Here is a 27,076-nt window from a genome sequence, read left to right as displayed (position 1 = left end):
CCCCACTGGAGGTTGCCAGAAGGTCTCAGGACTCCCACTGCAGTCCCAGGACGCAGGGGCTGGGCGAGAGGAAGGAAATTCTCACACAGCTTTCTCCCAGGGAGTTTGCTCTTGTTCCCAGGCTGACAACTGGCAACCCTCAGAACTCTGTTCCCCACCCCCTTCCTCCTCCTCCTCCTCCTCCTCCACCTCCTCCTCCTCCTCTTTTCCTTGCCTCCCTCTCTCCCCTGCCCCCCTTCTCAGGCTTAATGACTTCCACATGGGCCTCTGGCGGCTGGAGCCAAGCCTCCCAGCATTGTCTGAAATCTCCAAATTTAGAAGAAATATGAAAATTGTCAACCACTCCTTCCTTAGGGGGTAAAAGCAACATTCTGCACCGGGGGCAGGTCAAGGCGAGGTAGTCACGTGGGGGGCGCCTGGGCCAATGGGGGGCCCTGGGAGGGCTCAGCACCCGCCTCGCCCCAACACGGGGCTCGCCTCTTCAGCTCATATAAGGTAAAAGGCAGAGTGGCCTCTGTGGCCAGGGAGCCGCAGGCAAGGGACTAAGGGGAGGGGGGCTCAGTGCCAGCTGCTTAAAAATGCCCCTGTGGCAGCGAGGGGCACCAGAGGCTGGGTCTAATTAGTTGAGAAGCAGTGACAACCCCAACCACTCACCAAACAGGCTGGTTCCCATCTCCAGGCCCCAAGGAGCCACACCTGGACCAGATCCCAGGAAAGGTAAGCACCAGCAGGAGACCTGGGATCCGTGGATGGGGGCCTCTGGGACATTTCCCCAGTGGGATGCTGCATCTGGGGGTCTTGCTCTCTTGCTAACTGACTCTGTCCCTTTCTGGACACAGATTCTCTGGGTCTCAATTTCCCCATCTGCACAGGGGCTGGAGTCAATGATCTCTAAGCATCCATCCAGCTCATCGGCTCTAATTCTGTGATCCTGTTGGCTTCTAGGATTCCTTGTTGTTGTAGTCAACTGGGGGAAGAAGGGGCAGAGGGAGCGGACAGAGTTAACATCCTATCAGCCCGAGCTTCACCACGGCGCCCGAGTCTGGGGCAGTCTCCCTGGCTTCTACATAGGCAGTGCTTCTTCCTCATTCTATGGGGCTTTGATTTTGCAATTCCGAGAGCTTGGGGCTCCCGGCAAGGAAAACGGTTTTCAAATAATGGTTTCGAGAAACAAAGCTGGGGAAGAGGCAATGTAAGCTCAGGCTCTGGCAGGCAGGCAGAGATCCTGGGAAGGCTGGGTGCTGACTGCACATGGAGCAGTGGGAAGGGATGCTGGCGAGAGAAGACGGGGGCACTTAGGCTCCGGCCCCAGCTCTGCTCTCAGTGCCTGGCTGTGTGGTCTTGGGCTGGCCCCTTCCCCTCTCTGGGCCATAGTTTCCCCATCTGTATAGTAAGGCCATTGGACAAAATGATTCCTCTGCAGATGTGGCTTCTGAGTTGTTTGTGCCTGAGGGACAGCCAGTGTTGGGAAGTTCCCCCAGGAGATCCCTGAGCCGAGTCTGCCCTTTGACCACAAGCTTGGAGTCCAAGCAGATGAAGCCCTGTGGGAGCTTTTGGAATTTGAGCCTGAGTGAGGGAGAGTAGCTGAAGGTTCTGTGACTGAAGGCTTGGCCAGAGGGGTGCCCCGAGCCCTCCAGATGAACTTGACTGCAACCAGCCTCTGGTGGGGAAAGGACTGATCTCTGGATTCGACCACACAGGAGTGCAGGACGTGGAAGTAGGAAAAGGATGGAGAAGACAGCAGAGGGCTTCAGAGGATGAAGCGGTGGGACCAGGAGATTCAGAGAAACGCAGGAGGCTTGTGATGGGAGGCAGGGCTGGGTAGAGGCAGAGGCTTAGGTTTGGAACTTGAAGATGTACAGACGACGTGGAGTCGGGCTCCTCTGAACACGCTCTGGCCACGTCCAGAGCCCAGAACAGAACACAGTCCTCTAGCACCGGCCTCTGTCAGGTACCCTCACCTTCCTGCTGCTTGTCACACAAGGCCCAAGGCCAACATGGTACAGAAGGAGGCTCTGAATTCAACTGCCTGGATCCAATTATGGCTTGTTTACTTAGTGGACAAGTGACTCTGGGCAAGTTGCTTGCTGTGTGAACCTCGGCTTCCTCCTCTGTAAAATGGGTACAGTTCTGAGATTGCATGGTCGTCATGAGGAGTGAAGGATGAAGGCACATAGAGCAGGATGAATGGGGCTGATGTGACATCGCAGTCCGAGCCCACACCGCCTGCGGGCAAGATACCCTGAGCTATGTTGAGGGACAAGTGGGAATGGAACCCAGCCAGGGAATGCCCAGAGTTGCTGAAGGGCTCTGGAACAGGCTCTGGAAAGAGGCAGGAGGAATCGAAAGTCAGAGGCTGTGGGACACAGGAAGGTGATCAGCTTGAGATGCCTGAAGGACGGGGGAGTCTCCTCTCCTGCCTTTCTAGGGTATTGTGTGAGCAATGTATCTGAACCACTGCGCACTCACCTGCTGACAGGGGACCCCGGGCAGGGCCTAGGAATCTGCATTACGAGCTCCCCATGAATTCCCATGCACATGGAAGTTTGGGAAATGCCAGGCTGTCGGGCAGCCTAGGACTCTCACAAACAGCCGAGGCAACGGAAGCCACAGAGAGAAAGCACCACTTTAGGTTATTTAGCGAGCTGATGGCAGAGCTGGAACAGAACCTGCCTCTCTGCCCAGCCAGGGATTCCATAAGGTGGTGCAAATCAGGAGAAATAGATTACACTATTTGTGGAGTTCTTGTGACCTCCAGGCATTACCTAAGATCTTCACATGAACTAATTCATTTACTCCTCACAAGAACCACTGAGGAAGGAGCAATTATTATCCCCACTCCACAGATGAGGTACCTGAGGTAAAGAGAGGTTAGGTGGCTTACCTGAGGCCACACAGCTCATGAGTTGTTAAGTCGTGTGTGCCAGCCGCCCCTGGGGGTGCTAACTCCCCCAGGAGTCTCCCACCTCCTGCCCTGCCTCTTAGCTACCTCAAAACTTCCTGGGGACCCTCCAGCAGACCTCATGGAAGGGGGCAGAATATGTATGGGAGACTTCTGGGAGTCAGACACTGTGCTCAACAGCTTGCATTACCATTTAATCCGCCCAGGATTCCTGTGAGGCAGAAATCAGCATCGTTCCCTCGCCCTCACTTTCTAGAGAAGGAAGCCACTGCAGCTCACCCAATGTCACGCAACTAAAAAGCAGCCAAGGGGATTTGAACCCAGTCTATGCATCTGTAGAGCACACACTCTTGGGCTGCCCACCCCAACACCTCTGAGGGCAGTAACGAGGAATCCCACCTCGCAGAGGAGACGGAGGCCAGGAGGGAGGAGGCTCTGCCGGACCTGAGCCCAAGCCTTCTAGCTCTGAGGCCACTGCTCTTCCCTTCAACCCTGCGGCTTCCCACAACAGAAAGTTTATCACTGGTCCCTCCCAGCCCTTTGGGCAAAATCAGCCCCTTCCCAGCCTGGCGATTTCTAGGGGAAAATGACACCCAACACCTATCCTTTTTTTTTTTTTCCTTTTCTGAAATGAGGTCTCGCTCTGTAAACCAGGCTGGAGCGCAGTGACACTTCTCAGCTGACTGCAACCTCTGCCTTCCAGGCTCGAGCGATCCTTCCACCTCAGCCTCCCAAGTAGCTGGGATGACAGACGTGTGCCACCACATCTGGCTAATTTTTTGTATTTTTTATAGAGACAGGGTTTCGCCATTTATCCAGGCTGGCCTCAAACTCCTGGGCTCAAGCGATTTCCCCAACCTCAGCCTCCCAAAGTGCTAGGATTACAGGCGTGGGCCACCGCACCCAGCCAACACCTATCCTTGAGGAATAGAAAGATCCAGGCTCCACACCACACACCATCACTGACTCAAGTGGCTGTGTCTGATTCCTGGGTGAGCCTGAGGGTTTCGAGGAGGTAATCTCTGAGGTCCTCACTGCTGGGCTTTTCCTGCAATTTTCCAACTAAACTCTCCCAGGGGCTCAGCACCATGGGGTGGATCAAAGAGCCGTGATGAAGGCTGGTTTGAATTGTCATGATGACCATTTTTGTCCACATCTCTTGGTACCCATAAGCCAGACTTTCTCTGGAGCTTATACCTAGAAGGGGTTCTGGGTCCTGGGGTGCAGGCCTGTCAACTTTACAGGAGAGCACAGGATTGCTTTCCAAAGTGGCTGAACCAGGTATGAGCGTCCCCATCTCCTTGACCACACTTGAAGTCATCAGATTCCTTGAAGCATATAGGTTGCACACTTCATTTTGCATGTATCAAATTTGTGTAATAAAAAATGTAAGGAAGCCATGGAAATAAAAACATAGGTATGCCTTCTGCAGGCTGCTATGCTCCTGTGCACAAAGGTGTCTAGAACTTTGCCCTCCACGCACAAGTTGCAGAGCACCCTCATCAGGACATTTACGAAGGCCCTGGGGTGGGATGGGAACTGCCTTTGTGGTCCTTCCCCAGTCCAGCAGTATGCAGTGGCCAGGGTCCAATCAAAGGTCGCCTGGGAGGGTGAGTTGCAGGAATTTGGGGGAAAGAGCCCAAGGTGGCTGCCGCCTGCTAACAGCTTGTCTAGACAGGTCCCATGGGGCTTCACCGCACATTGCGAGAGCCCTGGCCAGCCCCCTGCCCACTTGCAAAAGAGGCTGTTGGCAACAACACTTCACCACCAGAAACCTTTACTCCAATTCAAAACACTCCTTAATGCACAGTGTGAATGACCCTGTCTCATGGCCCACAGAGGTCCACTCATTCAGGCCCCCGTTTGTTCAGATGAGGAAACTGAGGTGGACTCCGAAGCCTGGAGGCTTTCTGAAGTGGAGTGAGTCTCTGTGCCCAGGTGATGAGGGGACCAGGCAGGTCTGGAGCAGGGCTGGGTAGGGCTCAGATATAACAGGCTGGCAGTTAGAGGTGCCAGATGTGAGCCAGGCTGCTGGGTTTGAATCCTGCATCTGCCTCACAGCAGCAGTAGGACCTCAGGCGACTTACATAGGTACACTGTGCCTCAGGGACCTCATCTGTAGTATAGAGATGATTTAAGAGTACCTGTCTCATCGGTCTATTGAGTTGTCTGGATTAACTCACTAAATGAGCTAAACCTCATGAAGCCCTTGGAACAGTGACTGACACATAGTAAGTACTCAATAAAAAATAACTGCTAAGACCAGGCATGGTAGCTCACACCTGTAATCTGAGCATTCTGGGAGGCCAAGGTCGAAGGATCCCTTGAGCCCAGTATTTCGAGACCAGCCTGAAGGTCAACACAGGGAGACTCTGTCTCTACTATAAATGTTTAAATTAAATTTTTATAGTAATAACTGCTAAAATATGATTACTAAAGACAGCTTCTTCACAGTACAAAGAGATGCTCTTCTGGGCACCAACTCTTTGGACTTTGGGGGATAAAGTGCCCTTATTCCCTCAAAAATATCACCTGCCATCTATCAAGTCCTTTCAAGTACCTGGACCTTTACCCAGCACTCTGAGGTAAATACCATTATCCCTCTGGGCACACAAAGGCTCAGAAAGGTTTAGTCATTTGCCCAAAGTCACACAGCCTGTACGAGGCCAAGTTGGGACTCAAACTCAGTTCTGACTGATTCTAAAATCATGTGTTTAGCTGCTGCACTCTAGGACCACCCGCAATGGGTCTGTGAACCAGAACTAGCTCTGGTTCTGACCTGCCTAGTAGGGCCTTTGGCATTTGGGGGAGGAGGCCATTGGAAGTCCAAAGCCTCCTTCCAGATTAGGCATGATTGCAGTAAGAGAAGAGACAGACCCTTCGACCCCCCACTGCTGCTCAGGCTCAAAAATGTAGACCCTGGCAAAACAGTCCTTTCCACCCAGAAGCACCCCATAGGGTGGGCTGAGTAACCTTGGGGGCCTCGTCAGTCTTGGGCTGCCCCATGCCCTGCACAGCCCACTTGAGTTCTGAGGAAGGGGCAGTTGGCTAGGTCCAGACTGGAGAAAGCCATCCCACCATGGCTCCTCTGCAAGAACCCCCGGCCAGCCACAAGCCTAAGCCCCCTCCTTAAAGTCTCCTTCTCTGACCTTAGCTGTGCTTCAAGGGAGATAAGAAAGCTGCAGGCCGGGCGCGGTGGCTCACATCTGCAATCCCAGCACTTTGGGAGGCCAAGGCTGGCAGATCATGCGGCCAGGAGTTCGAGACCAGCCTGGCCAGCAAGGTGAAATTCCATCTCTACTAAAATTACAAAAATTAGCCGGGCATGGTGCCGCGTGCCTGTAGTCTCAGCTACTCTGGAGGCTGAGGCAGGAGAATTGTTTGAACCCAGGAGGCAGAGGTCGCAGTGAGCTGAGATCACGCCACTGCACTCCAGCCTGGGTGACAGAGCAAGACTCTGTCTCAAAAAAAAAAAAAAAAAAAAGCTCCAAACTGCTCTGCTGCCACATACTCTACTCCTCCACTCCCTCCAGGGAGGCAGGATGGGGGTGGAGTGTCTGGAGGGAGGCTGCCTGCTAGCCTGGGGATGGCATCCACAGAGGCTATGACACCACCCCTGGCTGGGCTGCTGGGCTCAGAGGCCCCTGTTCAGCCTGCCCAGAGCCTGCCAGCCACCAGGCATGTGACTCAACAACCCCAGTGAGTCTGACAGCATCTACCCGGATGAGGTGAGCAAGGCAGGGTGAAGGAGAAAGAGGCCGGCTAGGACCAGGCCTTGGCTCTGCAGCCAGCACACCTGGGTAAGTGCCCTACTCCTCTGGGGCCTCAGGCCGTGATGTTCCCTGGTTTGGGACAGAGGGGACAGTTGAGGTCATTCCATGTGTGACAGTAGACACCTGGATTCTCAGAGAGGGAACATCTAAGGAGCTGGGGACACGCCCTGGATAGACAGAGAAGAAGACGGCATTCCAGGTGGAGAGCTCTGTGTACAAAGGTATGGAGGCAGGGCTGCAGAGGCATTTTCGGAGAACAGTAGAGAAGCCCGGTTGGCTGGAACCGAGAGTTGGTCTGAAGCTCAGAGAGGTTGGAGAAACAGGAAAGGCCTAGAGTGTGCGGTAGCTTTGGCAACAGAAACCAAAGCCTCAGAGCTTGGGGAAAGTTCTCCTTGGTATCTGTCTGTCCCTGGGACGGAGTGCCTTTCTTTAGCCTATTTGTCCCTCTCCCCAAAATACCATCAGCCAAGAACCCCAGTGCAGGGCAGAGACCTAGGAATTTGGATAATAGGCAACTCTGAGATGTCAGGCAATGGGGAAAGGAGACCTCAGGTGGGACTAGGAGGGGTAGGAAGCCCAAAGACTGCAGTCACCATCTTCAGACCACTCTAGAGCTTCCTAGGGAGCAGGGACTTGTTCTGTGCTGCCCCAGAGGACATGGCAGATGGCAGCAGAATACTAGGAAGACACCTCCAATAGTCTGTCCAAAGAGGGTGAGGGGATTAGGAAATACAGACATATCCTAAGTTACAATTTTCTCTTTTAAAATGCTATGAAAGCTATATGCATTTGGTACCCTCCTCAACTTATGATGCAGTTGTGATGGGGTTATAAGGTTACTTCGGATAAACCAATTCTATATTGAAAATACGCAAGTCAAAAATACACATTCGGGCCAAGTGCGGTGGCTCACACCTGTCCTCCTAGCACTTTGGGAGGCCAAGGCGAGCAGATCAGGAGTTGAGGAGTTGAGGAGTTCGAGACCAGCCTGGCCAACGTGGCAAAAACCCATCTCTACTAAAAAAAAAAAATACAAAAATTGGCTGGGTGTGGTGGTACATGCCTGTAATCCCAGCTACTCGGGAGACTGAGACATGAAAATCGCTTGAACCTGCGAAGCAGAGGTTGCAGGAAACCGAGATTGCACCACTGCACCCCAGCCTGGGCAACAGGGCAAAACTCTGTCTCAAAAAATAAACAGAAAAAACACGTTCAACTTACAATACTTTCCATTGACAATGGATTTATCAGGAAATAGTCCCATCATAAGTTAAGGAACATCTGTAGTGAGCTCCTCATCACCAGAGGTATGCAAGCTTAGTAGGGACACCATAGAGAGAAGTCAAACATCAGAAGAGGTTGGGCATCATAGCCTTTCCTACCACCAGCCTCGGATCTCACATGCCAGCTCTAGCTGCTTTGGGAAAATCATGAGCTGAGCCTTCCTGCAGCCTGGATGTCAGATTCCCAGCCAGACATGACATCAGTTCTGCCCTAACTTTGCACAAGGGCCTCTTGGACCTCCTACCTCCTACCTCCCACTTCCTTTCCACTGCTGCCTCCTGCCTTCCCAGGGGACACCAGGCCTGACCAAAGAGACTTGGAGCCTGCTTGTGAGATGGAGGTCCCCGGGGAACATTCAGCTGATGGCCTTCCGCCCGGCAGGAATGAGACAAAGGGGGCCAGAGTCCCTGGGATCCCTGTTCACACGCTCCAGAGAGTCTGCGTGGAAATTCCAGGAGGGTCACAGGAAAGTTTCAAATTTAGAACCACGATGCTTTCTTTTTTTCCCCCTTTCTCTTCTGTTCCATCCTTTCCCTCAGTGGTCGGAGGGGGTGTCATAGGAGGCTGGGAAAGGAAAGCAAGAATCCTCTTGGGCTGAGTCACAGAAAAAGCATGGAGAGACGGAGGGTGTGGAGTAGATTGGGAGGCCCACCAGACAGGGCTTGGGGAAGTGGACAGCAGCGTGGGAGAGGATGGAGAGGACCTAGAAGTCAAGGGCATGGCCAAGCACCTGTGAGGGTCCTGGAGCAGTGGGCAACTACATCGCCCGGGCCAGCAGCCCTCCCTAGATACTCAAGACCAGAGCTGCCAGAACCTGGGTTCAAGTTGGGTTCAGAGAGTCAGCCCAGGGGTTTCCAGAATAGAGACAGAAGGATCTTGGGAATGCGGCTTCCAGGAATCTCAGGCAATGTGCCCCCACCTCACACTGACTGCAGAGCTCAGAGTCATACAACGTCCATCACGCTCAGAGTCACACAATATCCATCACATTCACTCTGGCGCCCCTGGTAGATGCTTAATAAATATTCCTGGTGTTCAATCCCATACTCATTGCATCATAGTTCTTTTAGAGCTGAGGGACCTTAAAGAGGATCAGGGCCTATCTCCTTGTGTTATAGATGCAGAAACTGAGGCCCAGTGACAAGGAAAGACATGCCCAAAATCATGCTGCCAGACTGACCACATCCTTTGCTTCTTCTCTGCCTTCTAGCCAAAGATGGAGACTATGGTACACTCTTCACAGTCAAGGGCAGGGGACAGAGGAGAGGCGGTGCCCAGGCAGGATGCAACTATCTCCAAGAGATAGTTAGAGGATGGCAGCCTATCTTGAGTTCTGGCTGCTCTGCCCAGGAGGTCCCTTTGAACGGCCAGAGATGGTCCCCAATGCTGTTGGCCTCCTGCAGAGGAAAGAGCCCAAGGCTAGGAATGGAAATTCTTGGTTCTATTCCTGGCTGTGCCCTAACTCTTCATATGACCTTCAATGTGACCTTGAGCATGCAGCTTCCTCTGGCCTCAGTGTGTCCAGTGAGAGGCTAGACCCAGCCAGGCATGGTGACTCACTCCTATAATCTGAGTACTTTAGGAGGCTGAGGCAGGCAGATCATGAGGTCAGGAGTTTGAGACCAGCCTGACCAACATGGTGAAACCCTGTCTCTACTAAAAATACAACAAATTAGCCAGGTGTGATGGTGGGTGCCTGTAATCCCAGCTACTCAGGAGGCTATCGCAGGAGAATCACTTGAACCCGGGAGGTGGAGGTTGCAGTGAGCCAAGATCACGCCACTGTACTCCAGCCTGGGCGACAGAGCAAGACTGTCTCAAAAAAAAAAGAGGCTAGACCCAACTAGCTGGGCAATAGGGTATTCCAGCCATGATCTGCCTCCTGTCTCCTGCAAGGACTCCTCTCCATCGGTCTCAGTCCATCCCAGATTTTACCTGCCCGGCTCAGCACAGGAAGTGAGTGAGGCACAGAAAGAAAATAGCAGCTCGTGGATTCCCTTTCACCTCATAACAGCATCTTCTACGCCCAGGCTTTGCTTTTTAGCTGTGAAATTCCCAGAGAGACAAAAAGCTAAGAAAACCCTTAAGATCACCCCAGTGAGGAAAGCTGAGACCACAGAGAGTTCACAGATGGCTCAAGGTCACACAGCAAACTGGGAATGGGCTTTGGGTTTCCTGACTCCTAACGGTGCTCTTGCCACTGACCACACTGCTCTCCAGAATAACAGGCACATAAGCTGTCCTTGTGTGGATCCCGGCAGCAATTTAGCTTGGTGGCTTAAACCCCCACACAGGGAGCTACGATCTCTTCCCCTGGCTGGGACTCAGTTTCTTCTTCTATAAAACAGAGACGGCCAGGTGCGGTGGCTCATGCTTGTAATCCCAGCACTTTGGGAGGCCAAGGCTGGCGGATCACCTGAGGTTAGGAGTTCAAGACCAGCCTGACCAACGTGGTGAAACCCTGCCTGTACTAAAAATACAAAAATTAGCCAGGCGTGGTGGCAGGTGCCTGTAATCCCAATTACTCGGGAGGCTGAGGCAAGAGAATTGCTTGAACCTGGGAAGCTGAGGTTGCAGTGAGCTGAGATGGCGCCACTGCACTCTAGCCTGGGGGACAAAGTGAGACTCCATCTCAAAAAAAAACAAAAAACAAACAAACAAAAAAAAAAACAGAGACACAGGGTGGACCAGATGTCTCTAGAAGACTTTCTGCCATAACACTAAGGATCTACCAGGACCCCAGTGCTTTCCTGGGAGGCCCCTGCCAACACCTACCTCAGCCCTATCTTCCCCAAGGATAGGGACATCCAGGCCAGGAAATCCCACCAAGTCTTCCTCCCAATTCAGCCCTGTCCCACCCCAGACCCTGGGGCTGGACTTCATCCAGAATTACAGGCCCCAGCCCAGCTCCCGCTCTGAGGATCTGGACTTTTTCTTACCATAAAAGGGCAAGCGTGCCTCTCTTGGTCCCTGCTGCCAACCCTGCTGGGGGAAAGACTGAGCTATTTTTAGAAAACTCAAGGGCTTGCTCCTGAACTCGAGATGGGGCGTCTCTGCGCCTGCACCCTGAGAGCCCCCTCCCCATCTTTCTTCCTCCTCCTTCTCCCATCGCTCTCTCCCTTCCCTTTCTCTTCCTCTCTGTCTTGCTCTCAGTCTCACTCCATCCATCTCTCTTCCCTTTTTGCTCCCTCTCCTCCCATCTCGCATCACTGTTCGGTCTTCCTTCCCCCTCACTTCTTCCTTCTCCCAAAATCTTTTCATAGTCAGCTTCCCTCCCCCACTTCTCTCCCTCAGATCTCCTTTCTGGTGGTGGAAGAAAGTAACACATCTGCACTCCCACCCCTTCTTAAACACTATTTACAACATAAATTCCAAACATCCGCCATCTGGTTCTAGGAAGGGCCAAAAGATATTTGGAGAAGGAAGTCATGATTATTCCATCTTCAAAGCAAAAGGAACTTAAAGGCTCTCTTCTCTCCACCTTCCTCCCGAGGCCCCTTTGGTTAATATCTGGCCGATCAGGATCCCCCAGTGAGCAGAAGAGGTCAGGACATTTGCTGGAGTCCCAGTTGAACCTGTGACTGGCTGAATCACTTTGAGTTCCTTGCTTCTCCTCTCCATGCCTCAGTTGCCTCATCTGAACAATGGGTGCAAGACTAGGGTGCTTCCAGCACTGATGTTCCAAGACTTCAAGTCCTGGTGCAGAAAATCCACCTGGTCCAGATCACTGGGGCCTACTTTGGGGCTGAGCAGTAAAGGGTAGGATGGGGGCAAGGGAGTGGGAGGCATTAAGGGAGGGCCATCCTCATCCCCAGATGCACCAGTTTCTCTCTCGCTCCATGGAGATCTATGCTGGCCCGGCCATTCACCTGCATTCACACCCACACTCACACCAGGGAATGGGGTGGGGTCAGACCATCCCTCCGTATCTGATCTAGGACTCGGGACACTCTAGAGTCCAGTCCTATCCCCACCACATCATATAGATGCGGGCCCTTGAGGCTCAGAGAGGGGAATACCCTTGTCCACAATCACATAGCATAGCTACAGAAAACCTGTTACCTAGCCTGCAGCTCCTCCCACCCAACACATTCCAGAAGAAACCAACATCTGTATTATCTAGAAAGCATTACCCAGTCCCAGCGAAGCCCCTGGAACCCTGGAGGTCCATGCTCTTTGCAAAGCTTATAGGACAGAGGGGGAACCCATGCCTCTTTTTTTTTTTTTGAGACAGAGTCTAATTCTATCACCCAGGCTGTAGTGCAGTGGTGTGATCTCGGCTTACTGCAACTTTTGCCTCCTGGGGAGTTCAAGCAATTCTCCTGCCTCAGCCTCCCGAGTAGCTGGGATTACAGGTATGTGCTACTGTGCCCAGCTAATTTTTGTATGTTTAGTAGAGATAGGGTTTCACCATGTTGCCCAGGCTGGTCTCGAACTTCTGACCTCAGGTGATCCACCTGCCTTGACCTCCCAAAGTGCTGGGATTACAGGCGAGAGCCACTGCGCCCCGCCGAGAACCAATGCCTTCAACATGATGTGAATTTCTTTTAACAAACAGCACAGAGGGGAGAAACGCCATGGGAAAGAGGCAGAACACCACCACCGAAAGGAGAAGCCCCCTTGCTTCTGGAGACGGATGGTTTTCAGGGCTCAGATGGTCTTACTTATACTGACAATGCTTTCTCTGTTCACAAACGCCTCTCCAGAAAGACCAACGTACAATACACCGAAGTATTGCCAAGAGATATTGACTCTGGTTATCACTCTGTAAAAATGATATGATGAGTAGTTGGTCTTACAAAGGAGCTGTGAGAATGTATGTAGGGCTGCCTGGAGCCAATCTTTACTAACTGTGTAACCAGGAGGGAGTGCTGTGACCTCTGGAGCCTCAGTAAAGCGGAGATAAGAATGGTACCTAATTCTTTAAAGCAAGGATCTCTGAGTAAAGAAACAAAAAATTAAAAGAATGGTACCTAATTCAGCCAGGCACAGTGGCTCATGCCTCTAATCCCAGTGCTTCAGGAGGGCAAGGCAGGAGGATCACTTGAAGCCGGGAGTTCGAGACCAGCCTGGGCAACATAGCAAGACCCCATCTCTACAAAAAATTAAAAAATAAAAACTTAGCCGGGCATGGTGGCATGTGACTGTGGTCCCAGCTACTCAGGAGGCTGAGGCGGGAGGATCGCTTGAGCCAGGAGTTCAAGGTTACAGTGAACTGGCTGTGCCACTGCACTCCAGCCTGGGCAGCAGGTGTTGCCCTGGAAAGCAAGATCCTGGAGAGCAAGACCCTGTCGCTTTAAAAAAAAAAAAAAAGAAAAGAAAGAAAAGAAAATTATTGGTACTTAACTCATAAGTCACTTTGAGGATCAGATGAGAAAAGTTGTGTAAAATAAAGCACTTAGCAAGTGTGGGGTGCATCAGAAGCACCCAATGACATGTTAGCTGTCATTATGATTACAGCATGTCCCAACGTGCCTAGTGCACAGTCAGCCGGACAGGTGATGGCTCTTACCTTTGTCACTCTTTTCTCAGTTTCTGCCCTCACCGAAGGGCCAAGTGACAGGAACTCACAGGGATCCTGGTGTCTATGCCCCACCCGTCCCCAGGGCCTGAGCTGCTCGAGGCAAGGCTTGGGATTCTAGGCTGGGCAGGTCTTTTTTTTCCCCCTCTCTTCCCTTTTCCCTGCAATGCTCTTGTTTCAGCCTCAAACTGCGTTCCCAGGGCTTGCTCAAAACTCCCCGAAGCAACGCTCCCTGGGGAGGAAGTGCGGAGCGTGTGAGGCTGGTGAACTCGGCTGGGGTGTCAAGGGGGTGGGAGGGCACTCTGGGAACAGAGGCCCAGGGAAGCTGTGCGACAAAGGGGACATGGAAAGGGACACGCAGGGGCTCCCACAGCTTCCCCAGATGCCTCTTCAGACCTTTGCTCTCTCCCTGCTTCTGCTCTTCCTCCCATGACTGGGCTTTGCTACGGCTCCAGCCCCATGCTAATAATAGAAATGGCAGCCATTTATCCTGGGCTTATGATGTGCCTGGAAATATGCTCGCACTTGACATCTGCCTCATTTGACTTTCACAAACAAGACCGTGAGGTCGGAAACAGGCTCAGAGAGGTGAAGACACCAGCTTTAGATCACACAGCTAGGAAGTGCTAGAGGCGAGATTCAAACGCGGGTCTGCATGACTCACAGCCTGTGTCTTTTCTTTTCAGACATGTGGTGGAAACCTAGGGCCCTGGAGCCCAAGGAAAGCAAGGGCTGTACCAAGTGCACAGGCGTGAGTGAGCTGAGGAAGGGGAACTGTGAGCAAAGAGATCCCTCCAGAAAGAGCAGGGTGTAAGCATGAGTTCGTGAGCTTGCCCGGAGCCCTGGCCTCAGCCCTCTCCTCACTGAGGTGCCATCTGGCTCACAGATGTGGCCCATTCCCAGCCCCTCATGTTTCTTGGAAATGAGCAAGGCAGGAAAGGGCACAGGGGCTTCTGCAATGACCATAGCGATGATAACTTTGACTTGTGGTCATCCAGCCAGCTACTGCCCACGTCCAAGAGAAAGCTGGATTGAGCATCAGGAGCCTGGGTTCAAGTCTGCCGCTCATGCTGTCCCACAGGTGACCCTGGGCAAATCGCACAGGCTCCTGGAACTTCAGAAAGGGGAAGAATTCTTCCTACCTCTGGCGACATCCGTGAATGTGCCTTGAGTTATGGGAGTGTTTTGCAGGCTGAAAGCTTTGTGTACATGGGAAGCATCAAAGACAGCCACAAGCCTGTCCCTTTGGTCTTGGTCATCATGTTAACCCCAGGTTTTCATTAAACCCTACATGCTCCTTTCTTATGTGTGAGGCTGAGGTGGGGGCATTGGTCAGAGGAGCCTCTGGGAAATTTCCTTTCAGGACAGTTCTTTTGTTAAGGGGCCTGGGTGTGCTGAGAAGGGAAGGTGCCTCCTCCTGCTCTTGGAGCTTGGAGTTTCTCAGAAACTCTCCCTTAAAAGCCAGGCAGGCCAAGAAGGGATAATGGTTGCTCAGGGCCCAAGGGGCAGGATCTCTGAGGCCCGGAAGATCTCAGTAGGTTCAGCCTGAGAGTACCCAGAAGTGGCCCAGGCCCATCCTCCATCCCTCAGAGCCTGGCAACCTGGTCAGGACCCTCAAAGGCCACAACCGTACCCAAAGGGCACCCTGGTGTCCTTCTGACAGGTGAGATCTTTGTTTCTTTCAGGCAAGGGCACTGACTGGTGGGAGCCACCCCTGCCATGCTAATGTTGGAGAAGCAAGAACTCTGGAGAAGCAGCCTCCTGGGACCAGAAGAGGGCCAGCAGCGGGCAGCTCAGAGACAGAACTGTGAGCCCACCGCCCCTCCACCCCTCCGGCACCCACATCCACTCCCCACCCCAGCCCACCTGCAGGCGGCTCCTGGAGTAACCTGGGTCCCTCAGGATAAACTCCCCACCCCAACCTCAGAATGACCAAGAAACCGGGCCTCAGGATGACGAGCAGCAGAATGGGCGTTGGTAAAGGAAGGCTCCCCACTGATTGGTGGCAGTGTGGGCAATTCAGGGCTGTCAGAGTCTGGGTTGTAGGTAAAAAGAAATAGAACCCAAGAAGGGAAATCCAACTAGGAGCCAAGAATCCGGTCTACCCCATTCTCCTAACAAAATAGCAATGCAAAGCCTGTGTGATTTGGACATAAAGCCTCTGTTATTCAACTTGATTTGGTGAATAACAGACTTGAGAGAAATGTGGGAAAATAATAGTAATCTTCCCCAGAAAGTGAGCTCCTAAAGCAGGAAGACCTGGGGCTGTGTGATCTTGGATGAGTCACTCAACCTCTCTGAGGCTAGTGATAAAGAGCCAGCTCATAGGACTTTGAGAGGGTTTGTGAGGTTGGGCTGGTGTCCCCAGGCACGGCCCTTGGCACATGGTGAAACTCAAGAACACAGAGCAGTTTTTACCATTCATCACATTATTTCCCACACTTGCCAATTTTTAAATTTCATGTTCATGGTGGAGCAGGTAGGGCAAGGTGCCAGCTCCATAAGACAAGTGGAGAAACTGAGGCCTGTGGAAGTGAAAGCATTCGCTCAGAGTTGCATGTAGGGTCGGTTGCAAAGGGGAACTCTGGCACCAGTTCTCATGTGGATGGAAAAAGTGCAGGAAGATTTGGAGGTGAGCAGAGGAGAAGGGAGGAGGAGGCAGGGTTCCAGGAAAGGAGCTGACGCTCAGGGATGTGGGACAAGTCGCAGGCCTGTCTTACATAACATAGTCCACCTGTTCACCTCTGCATGCCCCACAAATGTGTGCAAACGTGCACCCCAGCACAGCGCACACCCAGGCCTCCCTCACTAGCAAATAAGCCACAGAGACTGGGTTTAAACAAATTGGATTAGGAGGACTGCAGGCGCCTCCTCCCGCCGACTGTCCGGCTCCGACACTAAACAGGCCTGCAGAACTGCCAGCTGTGGTCTCTCGGACACACTGACAGTCGGTCCTTTGCTCCCTCACCCCACCCGTGGGCCTCAGGAAGGGGGCTGGGGTCCGAGAAGATGCCACAATGATGGATGGGGTGAGGGATGTTCCAGGGCTAGCTCAACAGCACACAGGATGTTAGTGCTTTTGCGAGGCACATTTCCGAACAGTTCCCAGACGCACCCCCTCTTCCCCCCTCACCCTCCCCTCCGGCAGCCTCTCCCATGGCCACTGCTGCTGGCTGGGACTTGGGCCCAGCCTGAGGCTTCAACCAGAGCCCTGTCCTTGAGCAGACTCACCTCATCTTTCAGTCCTGCAGCTGGGCTGAGCGGGGAGTGGTCAGCTCTGAAGACACTGGCCTGGGGATGAGATACGGGGAATGCTTTAGAGAGAAGAAAGAGCTTGTGAACAGGCAATGCTGGTCTTAAAGGTGGCATCTTGGTGCTTTCTCATGCCTTGTTTTCTTTCATCCTCAGAATGTGGCTGAGGGTGAGGGGACAGGTGTGACTGCCAAAACTTCCTTTCTTGGTGATTCCACAACACCCCTTTCTGATCCCTGAGCCTGTGCCATGCCCGGTGTGATGTGCCGGGGACACCAGGGTGAATACTTACAGTCCCTGTCCCCCTTCCTTCGCGGAACAGCCTCCTTTAGGCTGGGTCACTGGGCACTGGGGCCTCCCTGGTCTTCCAGGATTGCAACTTCACAGAATCCCTTTTCCATAAGGCACATGGAAGGGACTGTCACCCACAACGGGAGCCTTGACAACCAGCCAAATCAGAACACAGACCTTGATGTCAGACGGCCCGGAGTTCAAATCCTGCCTTGCTCTCTTTCAGCTGGAAAGCTGTGGTCAAATTACTTAGCCTCTCCAAGCTGGTTTTCCCTTCTGCAAAATGAGGAAGTACAAGCTGCCACCTCACAGAATGACTGTGAGAATTAATTCTTATTTTCCACACCCTCATTTGAGAGGGAGAGGGCTTGGTTAGGATCACACCACGAGTTGGGGGTTAAGTCAGTATGGGGTAGGTCCCCTCCTTCTCTGGGTGTTCCTCTCTCCCATCCCTTATCTCAACATAAATCCTCCCCAATTGCCCAGGTTGTCCAGGCAATTCCTGGCACATGTCCTGGGGCCTGCCCTCCACCTTCAGCCCTGCTCTGGCCTCTGCAACAGCAGAGTCCTGGGTGACCAGCAATGACCCCCGGCCCTCTGAGTGCTGGTAGAGGGTGGGGGAGCTCTGCGGCAAGCTCCCAGCCCAGAGCAGCCTGGCCATATAAGGGAAGGAGCCCAGGGAGGCCTCCTGGCTCAGGCCTGGCGAGAAAACCCAGACAGCCACTGTTTATTTTCTCCTCCCCAGCTCACCCACGCCTCCCCAAGCCTCCCGACAGAAGACAGAGGTCCCCCACAGCCCAGAGACATTTCCTGAAGACATGGGGAGCACAGAGGCGGAAACAGCCCATCCACCCAGGAGCGGCCCCCAACGCTGCCGGCAGCCAGCACCCAGAGCCATCAGGTAAAACTGAGGCCACCTGGCTCAACACTGCTTTTCACAGAAGGGGAAACAGCCACAGAGAGAAGGGCCTGGTAAGAAGTGCAACCTGGGACCCCCAAGCGGTGGCTCTCATCCTGACCGGGGATCCAGAGTAGGAGGGAGCCTTTGGTGGGGTAAGTGGAATGGGGGAGGGGTAGCCATAGACCCCTCTTCTCAGTGAGGCCCTCAGGTGAAGGAGGCAGGGGTTGGGACGAGTGCTAAGTGTGCAAGACTCCAGGGAAGAGCTGCTGGAGCCAGGAGAAGCCCCTCCCTCCCGGCCCCTCTGCCCCTCCTCTCAGCCCAGCTGCACTGACTCCTCCTCTGGGAAGCCTTCTCAGGTTCCCCAGGGGTGGGAACCTTTTTGTCCTCTGAGTGTGCTTGGCTGTCCTTTCTAGGGCACGCTCTCTCTCTTTCTCTCTTTCTGTCTCTCTCTCTCTCATCCCACTTGAGTCTGTCCCCTGTTCACCTTGTGAGGGGCAGTTTCCTTCTACTCAATCTGACTGAGATCCTCCAAGTCAAGGACGGTGTGTCTCTCAGTCCCACTTCCCCTTGGCCCATAGAAGAGGCAGTGTGCTGAATGGAGAGGTGAAATGATTAGACCCTGCCCCCGAACCTAAGGTCTGGCCAATTGGTCAGGGCATGAGACATTCAGTGTAGAGGTTAAAATGAGGGCCCTGGGTTAGGAACCCCAGTTCAGTTCCCAGCTCTGTACCCTTGGAAAAATCCATTCCCAGGGAGCTTTGTGGATGCACAGGGACTTGCGTAATGAAAACATTCAATATCCAGGACTATAAAATTCCACAAATGACCATGCTTATTACATTCATAATCATGATGATTATTCCAGACACAAAGGAACAGAATGAGGCACCAACAGCCAGGGGTGGGCAGATTCAAGGCCCACAGAGGAAATGGAGGCAAACACCTTCCCCTGGTCAGAGTCTGTGTCTCAGCCCTTCTGCCTGCATCAGTTTCTCCTTCAGAAGCGTGGGACTACCTCCCATCTAGTTCCTGTTTCTAAACCCAGGGGAGATGCTATCTTTGCTGCAATAATCTTAGCCTACATCTTGGAATGGAAATGGCCTTGGTGGAAATGGTCTTCAACTCCCCTGGTCCAAGCTCAGGCCCTGGGACCCTGGAACAATCCCCTTCCCTTCCTGGTCCTCCATGTAGAAGCAATAACATTCCGTTGCCAGCGGCACCAGCCGTTCTGATGATTAAATGGGATCGGACACTGTTTCCCAAACTCAGTCATTCAGATGCCCCCTATTTTATTTCTTCCATGTCTGCAAACGATTATAATATTTTTAAATGTAAGATGAGTCCTTTTTAATACAAATAGAAATAGCTACTGTAAATAGAAAACTCTGATACCGTACATAATTAGCAAATAAAGGTAACCATAAATACAGTAAAAATGAAACAATGTTATTACACTTTAACCTAATAGTTTGGCTTGCAAGGCCCTGGGCCTGAAGCCTGGGCAATTAGTGAGAGTTAGAAAGGTGTCAAAGACATGATAGGCGCAAACTGAGGCTTTCTACCCCACGGAAAATAGGACTGAAAGCAAATTGACAGGGAGCAACTGATCCATTCCACAACAGAATGGATCAGTTTCTCCCTGACAATTTGCTTTCCATTCTGTTGTGTCCTGTCTCCCAGCAGAGGCTACAAACTCCCCCACATCACTTACCGACCTGCTGCACGTGCGAAGCCAAAGGTAGTTTATCTGAAAGGGCTTTGGAAATAATCATGCACCAAGTGAAGGCGGAGGACACACCTTGTCAGCTTAGTTCTCGGCAGCAGATCGTCTCTTTTTCAGGATAACCCTGCCTGGTTCTTACTGAAATCTCCTTGCTGAACATGCTAAGCTCTTCTCAGGCGCAGTGGGAGCCGTGGAGAGTGGAGTAGACCAGCTGTCCGTGATCCCCAAAGGAGTCCAATGTTGGAATCACTCCCCAGCCAAATGCAGGATTTTTAAAAATCTGTTTATTTATTTGTGTAGAGACCAGGCGATGAGACTGGCTAATTTTTTGTATTTTTTGATAGAGACAGGATTTCATCGTGTTGCCCAGGCTGGTCTTGAACTCCTGGGCTCAAGCGATCCACCGGCCTCAGCTTCCCAAAGTGCTCGGGATTACAGGCGTGAGTCACAGTGCCCAGCCACCAAATGCAGTTGAAAAGAGTTCCTGCAAGAGAATTTCACAGAAGCGGAAAGCAGTTCTCTGGCTGGCAATACCTTAGACAGAGGTTGTCCTCTCCACAGGCTGTCAGAACTGACCTACTGACCTAACCGGCATGCTAGACCAGAGGGAAACCCTCTTCCCACTCTTCCCAGAGTGAGGCCTGACTTCAGCTTTCTGCTACAGGTGTAAGAGACAGACTTTTTTTTTTTTTTTTTTTTTTTTTTGAGACAGAGTCTCACTCTGTCGCCCAGGCTGGAGTGCAATGGCAAGATCTCGGCTCACTGCAACCTCCACCTCCCCAGGTTCAAACAATTCTCCTGCCTCAGCCTCCCAAGTGGCTGGGATTACAGGCCCCTGCCACCACACCTGGCTAATTTTTGTATTTTTGGTAGAGGCGGGGTTTCACCATGTTGGCCAGGCTGGTCTCAATCTTCTGACCTCAGCTAATCCGCCCGCCTTGGCCTCCCAAAGTGTTGGGATTATAGGCATGAGCCATTGCACCTATCGTGTTTTTGTTTGTTTGTTTGTTTTTTGTTTTATTTTATTTTTTTAAGAGACAAGGGCTCCCTATGTTGCCCAGGCTAGTCTTGAACTCTAGGCTCAAGCAGTCCTCCTGCCTGGGCCTCCCAAAGTGCTAGGACACAGGTGTGAGCCACTGCTCCCAGCTCCGTTTTTGTTTTTTTAAGGAGATACATTTTTTTCTGTTCTCTCTCAGCTCTGAAGAAAGGCTACCCACCCCCTTCAGACATTCCTGAAAATGCAAGTCATCCAACATCAAGGCCACCACAGTGACCACTAAGCAATGCAAGAAGGTCCTCTGGGGTGCCCTGAGATCTTGGCAGGGCAGGAAGAGTGAGAAGGGGCTTTGCCTGCTCACCTGAAAGTTCCCACCCAAGCCAGGCCCAGAAAACAAAATGAATTATCTACATGGTCATCCAATCAGCCACCAAATGGCATTACCTGGGTCCATCATCATGTACCAAGCCACAGGTCAGAGCCAGGGCCCCCCAAATTAACAAGACACAGGCACGGTCCTCAGGAAGTGGAGATCTAGCCAGGTGAGACACACAGAAATAACACTGATACTAGAGATAATGAGATTGGGAATTATGATTCAGCCATTCAACCTGGGCTTAGGTGGCATCTACACCACCTGTCCCTGATTTCAGTAGCGAGCACAGTTGACAGGGTCCCTTCCCCTCACAGGTGAGTCATATGGTCCACAAGTGGAGGTGGTTGTAAGTGAAAACCACATTACCAGCATGGTAAAGGGTTAGAAAGAGGGCACAGGGTGGGTGAGAACATGGAGCAGGGGGTGCTGATGGCTAAAGAAATCAAGGAGGGGCTGGGCACTGTGGCTCACGCCTATAATCCCAGCACTTTGGGAGACCGAGGTGGGTGGATCACCTGAGGTCAAGAGTTCTAGACCAGCCTGGGCAGCATGGTGAAACCCTGTCTCTCTTAAAAATACAAAAATTAGCCAGACATGGTGGTGCACGCCTATAGTCCCATTTACTTAGGAGGCTGAGGCATGAGAATCGCTTGAACTGGGGAGGCAGAGGTTGCAGTGAGCTGAGATCGCGTCACTGTACTCCAGCCTGGGCGACAGATGGAGACTGTCTCAAAAAAACAAAAAAGTCAAGGAGGATTTCCCAGAGTGGACACTTGATTAGAGACCTAGCACAGGAGGAGGAGATGGGCAGGGAAAGTGAGGGGGAGCAGCACAGTCCTGGGGAGCCCGAAGTGGGTAGGCACAGGGCTCCCTGCGAGAATGTAAGGACATCCATGAACTGTAGCCCAAGAGGAAGAGGTCACTGGGGCCAGATATGGCAGGCCCTTGCAGGCTTTGGGGAGGGCTCCAGAGTTCAGCCTGAGGGCAATGGGGAGCCCTTGTAGGATATTAAACTTGAGAAAGATGTGACCATATTTGCATCTTGAAAAATCATTATGGGAAGATGGGTGGGAAGAGAGGAGGAGTGGCAGAAGAAAGATAGGTTGAAGACAATTGATTGTTTGATGATATAAAATGTTAAGTACCATGAATGAGGTTGTTTGGCTGGGATGCACCAAGCATAAACATGGGACATGGAGTCAAAAGGTAGGTCAACATATTAAATAATTCCATTTATTGAAATATCCAGAATAGACAGATCTATAGAGACAGAAACCGGTCTGTCCAGGACTAGGGGTTGTCTAAGGATAAGGAGCTTCTTTTCTGGGTGGTGAAATAAGCTAAAATTTATTGTGCCATTGTTTGCACAACTTCTTTGTGAATGTATTAAAAACCACTTAATTATACTCATTAAATGTTCTCCTTCTAAATTAAGCTGTTTGGGACAAGAAAAGAAAAGGAAAAAAAAGAACAGAACAGAACAGAAAAGGAAAAAAAAGGTCAAGGTTTGGTCCTGGGTGCTCAAATGGCAGGCCACAGACAGGAAACACAGCTGTGGGGGATTACAACAGCCTCCTGACCAGGGCTGGAGCGGTGAGGCCCAGGTCCCCTCTAACGCCCCTTCTCCTGGCCAGGTTGGAGTCCCGCCACAGGTCGCCAGAGCGGAGCAGCGCAGCGCCGTGTCTCCCAGCCTGAGGTGCAGTGCTGCATCTCTGGTCAGTTGGGAGTCTGAGATGAAGCACTGTAGCTCAGGAAGAGAGAAGTTGTTCTGCAGCCATCAGCCTGGAAGTGGTAAGTTCTGGGGGTTTTGGGGGCCATACCAGGAAGGACAGTGTTTCCAGACTCCATACTGTCAGCCACTTGTGATGCTGGGGAAGTTCCTCGACACAAGTTCCCCTGGTGCCACGATCTGTGTCACGAGTCTGGGCCTGTCCTGACTCCTCTGCGTACCCCAGTGTGTCCATCTTAGCATGAGGTGTTAGCATTTCCCCAGCACCCTGACTCCGCTTTCTCTTTCTGAGCCCATGGCAGACACAGCTAATCAGTAAAGGCATACATTCTTTCTTTTGAGACACAGTCTCACTCTATCACCCAGGCTGGAGTGCAGTGGCATGATCTCAGCTCACTGCAACCTCCTCCTCCCAGGGTCAAGCAATTCTCCTGCCTCAGCCTCCCGAGTAGCTGAGATTACAGGTGTGTGCCACCATGCCTGGATAATTTTTGTATTTTTAGTAGAGATGGGGTTTCACTATGTTGGTCAGGCTGGTCTCGAACTCCTGACTTCAGGTGATCTGCCTGCCTCGGCCTCCCAAAGTGCTGGGATTACAGGCATGAGCCTGTATGCCCCACCAGGCATCCATTCTTGAAGTGCTCAGATGCAGCTTCAGAATCCTCAACAATGAGCCCTGGAAAGCCACTATTATTGATTCACAGCTGAAACTCATTCATCATTTGCGGATCAAACAATTCCTAAACACCTTTTCAGCCCTGAAGATAACAATTCTGGCCTTTGAGTCAGGGTCTTCACTCTTTGTTTCTAGGTGTTGCCAAAACCAGTCCAGGCACCTCACAAATGTCTGACTTTTCCCAGAGGCTTCAGACATGCAGTGAGCAGCAGAGGAGAGCCATGGAGTCAAGCACAGTTTCATTTAACCTCCCCAAAAGTTTGGAAAGTGGGTGGTGTTATAGCCCCATTTTACAGATAAGAAAAACTGAGGCTCATTTAAGCAGCTCACCTAAGGTCACATACTGATTGTGCTGAGCTGAGATTGTACCCTAATCTGCCTTCAAATTCATATTTTTACCCATTGCATATGATTATGGAACCTGGGACCGGGGAGCAGGAGGAGAACAGTCTAAATCCTGCTCCCATCTTGTCTTTACACCTCAGGTCACTTTTAGCAAAGACAGACCCGGACTCTTGCCATTAATACTACAGGCTTCCTTCCTCCTCCCCGCTTCCCCCTAATCTTATTCATCTCACCTCTCCAGCAGGTCCTAGACTCATGCATTTTATAATTAAAGAAGGCCAAGGCTCAAGGGTTAAGTGACTTACTGGAGGTCATCAGAGAGGAAATTGCCAAACCCAACCTAGGAACTGAATTGTTGGTTTAAATTCACACCTCTAGCAGGAGACTGGGGAATACACATAAGCCAGGCAGAGAGCAGAGGGCAGTCCTGGGGGCGGGGGCGCCAGAGGGTTTCTGGTACTTTCCAGGGCAATTGAAGTTCCAGTCACTACTCCCCCCAGAGCAATGAGCCACATCCGGCAACATGTGGCACCCCACACTGGCTGCTACAGATGGGGCTGGATGCAGAAGAGAACTACAGCTGGTCCTTAGGGACACGGCGGCCTTGGTGCTGAAGGTCACGCACTCCCACCTTGTCCTCACGGTCCAGTTTTCCCAGGAATCCCTTAAATGCTAAGATGGGGATTCCTGGAAATACTGTTCTTGAGGTCATGGTTTCACAGCTGGATTCGCCTCCTTCCCATCCCAGAGTTGCCCCCCTCCCATTCCCATGGGGGCCTCGGCTGGAGCACAGGATGAGGGTTCAAGAAGAAGGCTGTCCCTGGAGGTAAGAGGGCTTATAAACCACGTTCCAAACCTTTGCATTGCTTTTCTTTCCATCGTGTCTATTTCGTAACACCCCTGTGAGGCTGGATGTGGGAACTTCAGCACTGCCGTAGTCTTGGGAAATTTGTCCAAGGCCACCCAGTTGAGCAGCGGTTGAACCAGGACACCATCAGGCATGCATTTCTTGTCTCCACCACACCCTAAACCCACTTCCCAATGCGCCTTGAGACAGGGGCCGCAGTATTGCATCCACATGACTGATAAACTAGTAAACACACATGAACTCATTTTAAAAGCATATTCCATCCGTTAGGTAAACTAAAAACCATAAGTCTTCGTTCGATTTGGAATGCAGCCAGAAGACAAATGGAAAATTTTTCAAGGTAGGGAAGATAAAAACTTAGAACGCCCTCTTGTGGCGCCTCTAGCCACCCCTAGGAACACTATGGCTCTTCCCCTACAAACAGTGATCTGTAACCTTGCTACAAGACGCTGGACACACACACACACACACACACACACAGACACACACACACTGAGGTTCATTTTGCCCCCTCACTTTTGAGTCAGTGACTAATGAAACCCTCTCCATTGCTGCACCACCAGCAGTGCCCCCATCACTTTCGTTTGCTTCCACAGGCTGGTTCATCCTCAAAGCCTTCCTTATGGTAGATCCATGGGATCAGTGAGGCTCAGAGAGGTAAAGTGGCCAGCCCAGGGTTGCCCAGACAGCAAAAGGCAGCGCCAGCTCTGATTTCAAGTCCAATGGCCTATGGCAATTTCTTAGCCAAAAGCAAAAGCTACAAAAATAAAAAGCCAGGCACGGTGGTGAGTGCCTGCAGTCCCAGCTACTGAGGAGGCTGACAGGGGAGGACCACTTGAGCTTGGGAGTTCTTAGCTGCAGAGAGCTATTATTGTGCCTGTGAATAGCCAATGCACTCCAGCTGGGCAATATAGGGAGACCCTGTCTCTAAAAAATACATAAATAATTTTAAAACTCAGCCTCTCTGACTGCCTGTAGAGAATGCTAACTGACCGAATGACAAAAGACCTAATGTAATCCAGGTACAAAATCAGAACTTTCCGGCCAGGCACAGTGGCTCACGCCTGTAATCCCAACACTTTGGGAGGCCGAGGTGGGTGGATCATGAGGTCAGGAGTTCAAGACGAGCCTGCCCAACATGGCAAAACCCAGTCTCTACTAAAAATACAAAAAATTAGCCAGGCATGGTGGGGGGTGCCTGTAATCTCAGCTACTTAGGAGGCTAAGACAGGAGAATTGCTTGGACCCAGGAGGCAGAGGTTGAGGTGAGCTGAGATCACACCACTCAGACGTTGCAGTGAGCTGAGATCACACCACTGCACTCCAGCCTGGGTGACAAGAGCGAAACTCCATCTCAAAAAAAAATAAAATTAGAACTTTCCCTGAACTCTTGCTAGGGCTTTTCATGGGGTTGTAGAAATGGTAGTAAATGCCAAAGCCCCAGAACCCTCATGTTTGGGTCTGACTCCCACATTGCCAGGGACCAGGCAGCTCCCACAGGTGTCCCAAGGCATCTTTCTCACAGGCCGCATGGAAGACATTTATGAAATGAGACCCCCTCTTCCTCATCCACAGCGACGGGGCTGGCCTGCCCGTGGAGAAATCAGATTTGGTCATGATAGCTTCCACTCAGTGACTGGTCACGATCTGCCAGGCGCTGTGCTAAACACTTTCATAGGCTTTGTCCCCCTCCATCCTGATAACACCTCAGTGAAGCAGGCCCTGCTATTCACTCCACTCCACAAAGCCAAGACTGAAAGAGGGTAACAGACTTACCTAAGGTCACACGGCTAAGAAGTTGTGAAGCTGGGATCGAATCAAGGCTGTGTTGATGGGTTTAACTATCATGTTGTGGCCCCAACCCCGTTTGACCTAGCCTGGCTGGTGGCCCTTCTCACAGTAGCTTCCCCTGAAGAAGAAGAAAAGCAAACCTTCACTGAGACCCAAGTGGTCTCTCCTGTGCTCTGTGACAATAATAAAGTCCTGGCCCTTGGCTCCTGTCCTGTTTCTTTCTGGGAATTTGGGGAAGAGGGGAGGAGGAGAAGGCAGGGAAAGAACCTGACAGGCCCAGCTGAAGCATCCCCAAGTGCCTCCACACTGCCAGACACTTTCAGAGGCCGCACAGATAGCAGTCAGAACCCACATCCTGGCAGCTGGAGGCCCCAGGAAGCAGCCATGTCTGGGGATGCTTCCCTGATGTGGAGGGTTAGGGAATGGAGAGTGTCCCTTGAAGCTCGGTGAGGGTTAAGGGGCACTTGAGGTCTAGCCATGTGGCAACCCCTCTCTGTCAGTCACAATGGTGTGATTGACCAGGTCAAAAAGGAAAGACAGAGTGTGAAATGTGAGGCCAGTTCACACCTCACACAGGTGTTTGGATTCACAGTGGCCTCTGGACGTTAGCCAGGCCCTGCAGTAACACTGGACATTAGCTGTGCCAT

The 27,076-nt window shown here is 51.9% G+C and overlaps 1 long non-coding RNA gene across 2 annotated transcripts; it reads left to right on the top strand.

Moving 5' to 3' along the window:
* The first annotated feature begins 483 nt into the window (after positions 1–483).
* Positions 484–26,633, top strand: LOC105543444. Of its 2 annotated transcripts, XR_001006620.1 has the most exons (6): positions 484–717; positions 14,167–14,229; positions 15,166–15,287; positions 17,769–18,076; positions 22,655–22,811; positions 26,515–26,633. It is a non-coding gene; the product is annotated as an uncharacterized LOC105543444 (long non-coding RNA). The 2 variants fall into 2 exon arrangements; XR_001006619.1 differs by lacking the exon at positions 14,167–14,229.
* The last annotated feature ends 443 nt before the right edge of the window (positions 26,634–27,076 follow it).

Source organism: Mandrillus leucophaeus, unplaced genomic scaffold, assembly GCF_000951045.1.
Source record: "Mandrillus leucophaeus isolate KB7577 unplaced genomic scaffold, Mleu.le_1.0 Scaffold282, whole genome shotgun sequence".
Classification (NCBI taxonomy): Eukaryota; Metazoa; Chordata; class Mammalia; order Primates; family Cercopithecidae; genus Mandrillus; species Mandrillus leucophaeus.
Note: the sequence above shows the minus strand (reverse complement) of the source record. Positions and strands in the feature narration are given on the sequence as shown.